General features: G+C 40.5%; 1 pseudogene; it reads left to right on the forward strand.

The window, feature by feature from the left end:
* Positions 1-5,163: 5,163 nt before the first annotated feature.
* On the forward strand, positions 5,164-5,258 carry LOC140628898 (U2 spliceosomal RNA; annotated as a pseudogene).
* Positions 5,259-8,496: the final 3,238 nt, after the last annotated feature.

Raw genomic sequence — 8,496 nt, forward strand, 5'->3', positions numbered from 1 at the left:
AGGGCACACGGCTGATTGCCCCCACACCTCAGCTCTCACCAACCGCACTCCATCCCCGAGGGCTGCAGTGCCGGACGCTTCCCCAGTGGTGATGGCTTCTTCTCCAGGAAGGGCAACATCTACCAAGATTCACTGAGTATCTTTCTGCTCTGTGCCAGCCACTGCAGGAAGCCCCAGAATACAAAGTGAAGGTCTCTAAGAAAAAAGGGCTAGAGGTAAAATATTAATTGCGACTCATACAACTGAATAAGCTGTGTGCCCTTATGGCAAACCAAAGTGCTCCAGAAGCCCACAGAAGAAAGATCCCATAGAGGAGATGATGGTTGAGCTGAATCTCGAATCGGCATCACTGCAATAGTCAACACTGGCAAGCTGCCATAATGAACAGCCCGAAATCGCAGTGGCTTAACACGATCGAAGCTCTTGTGCCGACACAAAGTGCAGAACAGATGTCCCCATCACATGACTGTCCTGGACGGCTCTCTTTCAACCAGGCTTCTTCTCTCTGGGGCTTCCACCAACCTCTACAACTTCAGAGACCTCCAGAGCCTTGAATCATCCTGCCAAACTCTCTCCAACTGGCCAATCCATGATGGGAGCATGGAAGGGAGGTGAAAGACTCTGCAGGATTTTCAGGAGGCCTAGAAGAGGCAAACATCACCATCTCCCCCAATCTATCACGTGGGCATCATTTCATGGCCCACTCAGTGCAAGAGTCTTCCCGTGGGCCCAGGAGGAAATGGAAACACTTGTGTGAATCTTGTGTTGATGGCCCTACAAGCACTAGAAATGGAAGACTGAACCAGTCTGAGGAAAGTAGCAAGTCCTAATAAAAGGAAAATGGGATGGGGGGTCGGAGGAGGGGAAAGGGTAGGGAGGAAGGGCAGGGACTGGAGGGAACAAGAGAGACGTGTAAAATAAGAGAGGCTGGGGGCTCTGATGGAAGGTGACAAGGAGTCATGTGCCATAACGATATCAAGAGAGAAAGTATCACCTGAAAATCAAGGCAGAGGAAAAGAAGTGTGCAACAATCAGAGAAAGGGAAGCCATCTCTGGATATTTTCCAGGAAGAGAGACGGAGAAGACTATTCTTGCCCCAACTGCCTTCTAGAGTTCAGTTATGCATTTACTTACTAAATCTTCATAAGATTACATGAACACAGCCCTGATTGATACAAATCTAAGACCTCTTTATATTTCCGACTTTCTCTTTTCTGCGAGTTATAACAACAAGAAGCTTTGAAAGTGGCTAATAAATATACAGGAATGTGGTCCTTCTGGAAAAGCCACAGGGAAGGGACTGAGCGTACCTAATATTTATGTAAATTTTAACCACATAATGGGCAACTCAAGAAGTAATGATCTGACTGCTGGGACCAATCTCCTGAACGGCAGAAGCATTTGATTCACAAGGAACAGTGGTGATTATTGCTGCTTGCAGCCTTCTGCTCCGTCAACAGTGCAGGTTCCGCATTTAGATGGGTTTGGGTAGAAATAGAAAATAGCAAACTTAAATTGCATGGGCTTACTGGTGTTTGCAAGAAACGAGCAGTTTCACAGTGGACATACAGCGTGGAGAATTGTGAGTCATGCAGAATTCGGAAAGTGCCAATATAATAAGAATATGCTATTGAAACATGACAGAAGTTGACCTTTGAGATGCCAGATTTACACATTTTCTTTCGCTCTCATGCCCTTTCGGTTGCAACAAAGAGCTGGAGAAATGGATATGAAAATATAAAATCCCTCCCCTTACTGGCTCACTCTTTGGCAAATGAAAGATTTTGCAAGGCAGTGAAATGGCTGCAATGGCATGTGACGGGGGCCGGGAGGGCAACAAGCCGAGGGTTCCTTCCTTTCCTTTTCCTACTTGTTTATTCATCTGTGTATGCAGTGGTTTTGCAGCTGTTCTAATTATACTCTTAGATTTCAATATTTAAATAGTGCCCCTTCGTTTCCCCTGTTCTATCCAGAACTGAAAACGTATTTGCATCATGATAAATGCACTCCTCAATTCATGACCCTCCTCGACTCTTGGCATGTGGCTTGTAGATCATCTCCTATCCTAAGTTCCATCTAAAATTTTAATTCTCATGAGAATCACTTACATGTTCCAAACCACCCCTGATTCCTAATTCTTGATTTATGTTTCCTCAAAGGAGTCACATGTATTATTTTCAGAGTAGAGCCTGGTGGATACATGAGTTCTCGGGGGCCTTGGGCTCCCGGTTTGGGTTTGTGCCTGCCCCGCAGTGAGCTCGATCCCTGCCATGGAGAACTGGAAACTGCCGGTAGGAAAGTACTCCTCCGTGTCTTACCCCAACAATTAGTCAGTCAGTCCCGCTTGCTTTTAAAACAGTAATGTTTGTTTCTGCAAATGAATATGATCTAAGAGAAAAACCTTAAAAAAACCTAATGTGTTTTTTAATGGCACATTTATTAGCACTCTACTGTTCTCATTACAAATATAAAAGGTCATTAAAATGTCGAAGACTTTTGTCAGATTATTTAGCTCTCAGGACACAAATAAGCATTTCATAGCCGGTGGAAATTAACAACTTGATCCCTTACCAGGAAGCACGTCAGTTCCTCCCTGTAATTCCTCTTAAACATCATAACTAGTCAAAATAGATTTACACATGAGAAGGTCACACATATTCCCCTGGGAAACACTCTCCCGTTCAACTACATTTTGATGCATGACTTTACGAAGAGCAGTACATTTCACAGCACATTCTGACTTCCCTTTCTCGACTTGGGAACTGAAAGGCATGAACAACAATGGGAGATGTGTTTTTTAGTCTTTCAAAGCAAAGACAGTTGAGTTTGGTTTCGTTTAGAGTTAATTGTACATTTTGAGTGATTCGGTTTTGGCAAAATCCAAAGCATATTTTGCAAATCGCTTTTCCCATTAAATGCTAAGACCCTTTATTTTTAAAAGGAAATGTGATCCATATGTTTGGAATTTGTTTACACTAAAATTATAAAAAATATATATATTTTATTCATGTTCCAGAAGCTTTCTGCACCATTTTGTACCTCTTTCAAAAATCAAGAAGTCATGTATTGCCAAAAACTAATGAGAGCAAATCCATAAATGTTAGAAATATTGATTTTATGATTCCTTATGGTCTGACCTTAGAAAAACATGTCTTTGGTTTTCAATCATCCATTGTAGAGAAAACACCCTTTCTTCAGAGAAACCTGTACCAAGCAGGCCTTTCAGGGCAATGTATTCTCCTTATATACGATGGTTTTATTTTCCTATGCTTATCAAGCTACTTGACCAATTAAATTTGGAAAATTATTTAATTCGGTTAAAAAAAGAAATAAAGAATTTATATAATGCTGGTGGATTAAAAACCATATCCAAAATTGTCAGGTTCAATTCTTGGTGCTCATTTAAACAAGAGGAGCTTTCACACAGTCAAAAATCTTCCCTCCAGGGACGCCTAGGTGGTTCAGTAGTTGAGCATCTGCTTTTGGCTCAAATTGGCTCAGGTTGTGATCCTGGGGTCCTGGAATCGAGTCCTGCATCAGGCTCCCTGCAGGGAGCCTGCTTCTCCCTATGCCTGTATCTCTGCCTCTCTCTCTCTCTCTCTCTCTCTCTCTGTCTTTCATGAATAAATAAATCAAGTCTTAAAAAAAAATCTCCTCCTACACCTGAAACTAATATAACATATGTCAACTCTACTTCAATAATAAAAAAAAAAAACTTTTAAATCTCCACCTGAAAATAAAGAAGGCCAAGAGGAGATAAATACCCCAGATGTTCCTTTATAATAAGGCTGAATATGAAGATGAATTTATCTTTGCCTGGAATCATGAAGTTGTCATTGGCTTGGAGTGCGGATCCGCCAACTGCTTGTGAAAAGGGCCAGAGAGTAAATATTTTTGGCTTTGCAAATCATGCAGTTTCTGTCACAACTACCCAATTCCGCCACCGTAGTGCAAAAGCAGTCATGGGTAATATGGATGTGGATGGATGTGGTTGTGTACCAATAAAACTTTATTAACAAAAACAGAGGCAGGATGAATTTGGTCCATGAGTCACAGTTTGCTAAGCGCCTGGCTTAGAGCTACTTTAAAAAAATACATGATTCTATTTGGTACATATCTGAAGTCACATTTTTTAAAAAATTGACTTTGGGTGCTGAAAGATGAGAATCAACTTTTCATCTTCTCTCCTGTTATTTGCGTTCTTGGGACTCTGATTTTGAGACACATCTTGTCCTTTTTGCTCAAAAACATTAATCAGATGCCTAAAGCTGCCAATGCAAACTTAAGCTTCCTGAAGTTGGGGTATTTGCAGCCTTTTGTACACTTTCAGACTTTGTGTCACAGGTGGCAAATTCTTAATGAATATGAACAACACTGAAATGTTTGAGAAGTGCTAGTTTTCTGCTAGCATGATCCTGGTCTGGTTATCCTGTTTCCAATCTGTCTTTAATCATCCTTTTGCTTAATTAATACACTCTGTTGAGTTGTGGCCAATGGTTGCAAACCCAAGCATTGGACTATAGTCATACGTTTGTACAGCAAACAACTAGAGCACAGGCTACAGAGCCCGGCCACACTGAAGTAAATATCTGATCTGCCACCTACTAGCCATGTGACCTTGGAAAGACATCAATGTCAACGCTGATGCTTCTCTTCTCTCTCATGGTAATAGACTTGCAGTGTTTGTCAGAGCATATACATCTGAATAAACAATGGAGTAAAACCTCACATTTTCCACCCTCTCCTGCAGGTAGTTGTAGCTACATGACCAAGATCTGGACAATGAGAACAAAAGGGATAAGATTGCTTAATTCTGCTTTCTAAAGTTTAATAAGCTCTGTTACATGTGTATTTTTAAAAGTTCTGTTTGGGATGCAGTGTGCCTCTGTGTATTGCTGTCTTCCATCGTTTCTGAAGTTTCTTGGCCTTCATCACTTCAAAATTACTTCTCTCTCAATCTCACAACTTCCCTCTCCCTCTCCTCTGTTCATGGGACTGCAATTAAACATATATTCAGCTCTATCACTATCTTCTGGCTCTTCTGAGTCTCATCCTTTGGCTTGTGCTTCATCTAGCACTGTTTCTTTGGGCTTATTCTCAATCTGTTGTTAATCTTGTTATTTTCTGTTGTGGTATTTTTCAAATCTAGAATTCCTACTTGGCATTGCTTCTTGGCCTTTTGGCTAAGATCAAGTGTAGAATTTCTACTTGGTTCTTTTACAAAATTGTTACATCGATTTTTATATCTTCCAGTTCCCTGTCAATTTTCTTAAGATTTTGTTTTTATATTCTTCACTGTTTAATGATAATAATCTTTACTGTTCTACAGTCTGTATATGACAAGTCCAATCATTGTGGTCTACAGATCTGTTTCTACTGTCTGTTGTTTCTGTTAGTTCTTGCCCATTTGGTCTTGTCTCCTTGCTGTCTAGTTAACTTTGGTCATGTGTTTGTTATTATATCGGAAGTATTATGTGTAGGAATAATTTGAGGACTAAGGTGATATTTTCTTAGTTATGTTTATCTCTGCTAGGTAACTGGGGCTAGTGCTTGCAATTTAGTATCACCTTGATTTAAAGTTTAGATATGAGATTTTCTGAGGGAAAATCATAGTTTTGCAAAGCTGGCTTTTGATGAGGCAAGTGTCAGTTTACCTCCAGTTTACTATTACTTCTAGGGCAAATCCCTTTGCTGCCCAGCCGAAACAGGATTTAGGTCTTTGTTTTTTTTAGTCCCTTGGGGTCACCAGAAGGACAACAAAGCATCCCCCAAGACAAAGGCAGCTCTAAGTGCTTTGCTCATCTCCTCTGAGTTAGCAGCCTCTCTAGAATGTCAGGCCAATAATTTCTCAATATCTTATTGGCTCTTGGATGCTTCTTAGGTTTTAACTTTCTTAGTTGCAGGAGGATTGGTTCATATCACCTAGCTCATATTACCAGAAGTAGAAATCCTGAGATTTCTACTCATATCTGTAAGGAGGAGGGAAGGCATACTTTTCTTCCCTTCTTGATAGCCATCTTTACTTTGGAACAGGTTGAAGTGATGACCAATCTTAGACACTGCAGCGAGTACACTATTTGAGAGGAAGGCAGAGAAACTCGATAAAAGAAACCTGGAGGCCTTGTAGAGCACACCAAACATACAAGCCTGGACTGCCTATCTTGGGACTACTAGTAATAATCTGCTGCTGTTTTGGACTCTGTTACACACAGGTGAGCACATATCCTAATTAGAAGAACAAGTTACTTAACTTCTGCTGTAGATGTTTGTAATGATGATCCCAATGCTACCCCTGACCTCAAGCAAGCAGGATGCAAGCAAGCTTCAAAATTGCTTGTGCATTTCTTCTTGTCCTATTAATTGCTCATGCACCCCTGTCTCTACTATGGGAAAATGCCTGAGCTAACCTGCTGAAAGGATCTGAGAGACATATGGAGGAAGGTTAGCATGTAGTGGAGTCAACCCAGCAAAGGCCATCCCAGATCTCCTGCCCAGGGGACCTGCAGCTGACTGTAGATGAATGAGCAAGCCCAGCCAAGACCAGTAGAACCACCAGTTGACCCATACACTCAAGAGCAATAATAAGTGATGGTGGTTATAAGCCACTGAATTTGGGAGAGGTTTTTTACACAGCATTAAGTGTGGCAAGAGCTAATGCTTACATGGAGATAATTATAATACTCATCTCATAGTTTTATTTTTAGACTTAAATGAGTTATTTTGAAATATATTTGAATATATTTGAATATGCCCCTTACAATAGTCGATGGCACATAGTAAGCACTCAAAAAGGATTGTCTGCTCATATTATGGCTACTGTTATTATTACTATAACTATTGCTGAGACCCACAATTCCTCCCAGCCAGGAAATTCACTGATTATCAGATATGCCTGACTCCAATGACAGCAAAGATTATCATCATTAAACAGCAAAGACTATAAAAACAATATCTTAAGAAATTGATAGGGAACTTGAAAAGTTTTCTAAAGCCTTGTTATTCCCTTTGTCTTTCCTCCCTTCTTATAAAATCTCACCTCTCATATTTAGTACCTCGTTTTGCTGGTTTCTTTTGAGCATCACATAGATGAAGCATCTGACTAGTTGGGTGAGTTCTCTGGTGATAGCTCTGATTTGGCGTAGGGAAGCGATAGCCTATCTGTGGCCCATTGCTGAATCAGGAGGTGTGAGGCAGGAGCGTCAGTCCCGCATTCCCCACGGACTAGTTGTAGGACTTACATGAGTCACTTCAGATCTCCAGGTCAAGTTTCTTCACACGAGGACTGAGATATTTGCTGGCAGACTGAATCTTACTTGTCATTGCATCCCTAAGGTTGATATACTCTAGACGCTGGGTAACTGTTTTTATTTAATGGAATTGAGCCAATTCAATTGAGTGACTTGAATTGAGGAAATTGGCTAAACCTCAGAAAATTCCTTTTCAGCTTAGTCTTTCTATAATTTTACCACATTTTTCCTTTTAAATCGCCTCTTTTAAACAACACCTCTTTGTTATAAACAAACAAAATAAAATAAAATTAGCTCCCAGTAGAAATCACTCCCATCCTTCTTTTTCGGTGGATGCTGTTCTTTGAAGCAAGCCCTGTGGAAAAGATGCTAATGTCAGTCATTTTCTGTGTATCTGTAGATTTTGTGTTCTTCCCTTATCTCCTCAACCTGACACCAAGTGACTGTGCCGTGGGAACAAGATGGGTGGGGATCCTGTATCAGGAAACATATACTTTTTCTATTATTATTTTATTGCAAAAATAAATGTTAATTACCATAGAGAAACTGTGACATGTGAAAGCATGAGAGCCCTCAGATTTCCACTTTGGGACATCAAACCACAGCAAGCTGGCCTGCAATTTCAATCTTAAACTGGCCTCCTTTAAACTGTTCCTCTTCAATATGTTGACTTCGGCTTCTCAGGAGTGTTTCCTACTCATTGTCTGGATTAAAAATTTCAAAAAAATAGTTACTGTAAATATAGCTGTGTGTATGTTATTTTTGCAAATAAGATAAAATTTTCTCTCACTACAAGAACTAAGATATACTATCTTAAGGTTGTCAGGAAGGTGGGCACAGAGTTAATGGGGAAACATAATAGTTTAATATCTACTAGGACAGCAGCTTTGGTTTTGAGTGGAGGGTAATTCTACACAACCCTGTTTCTTTGTATTTCCTGGTACTGACATTGGGAAATGCCAGGTCTGAATGGCCAGAATTGTCAAAATGTCAGGTCTGATTTAATGGAGGAGAGTTTTTGATACTAACCCGATGGGGTTTCAAAACTAACATAACAAGATGCATGAATCAAGAAATGAGATTGCAATTCCTCAGTGCTACAGCACTGTGCCCCTTACAGGAAGAGAACCAAGATTTCATTCCATCCACCAGAAGGAAAATGAGAGAAGAAGCCATGGATAGCTATGGCAGATAATGTGCTGTACCCTCTTCCTGAGAGTACAGGACTACTGCGTTTCCCAGCCTCCCT

Source organism: Canis lupus, chromosome X, assembly GCF_048164855.1.
Source record: "Canis lupus baileyi chromosome X, mCanLup2.hap1, whole genome shotgun sequence".
NCBI lineage: Eukaryota > Metazoa > Chordata > Mammalia > Carnivora > Canidae > Canis > Canis lupus.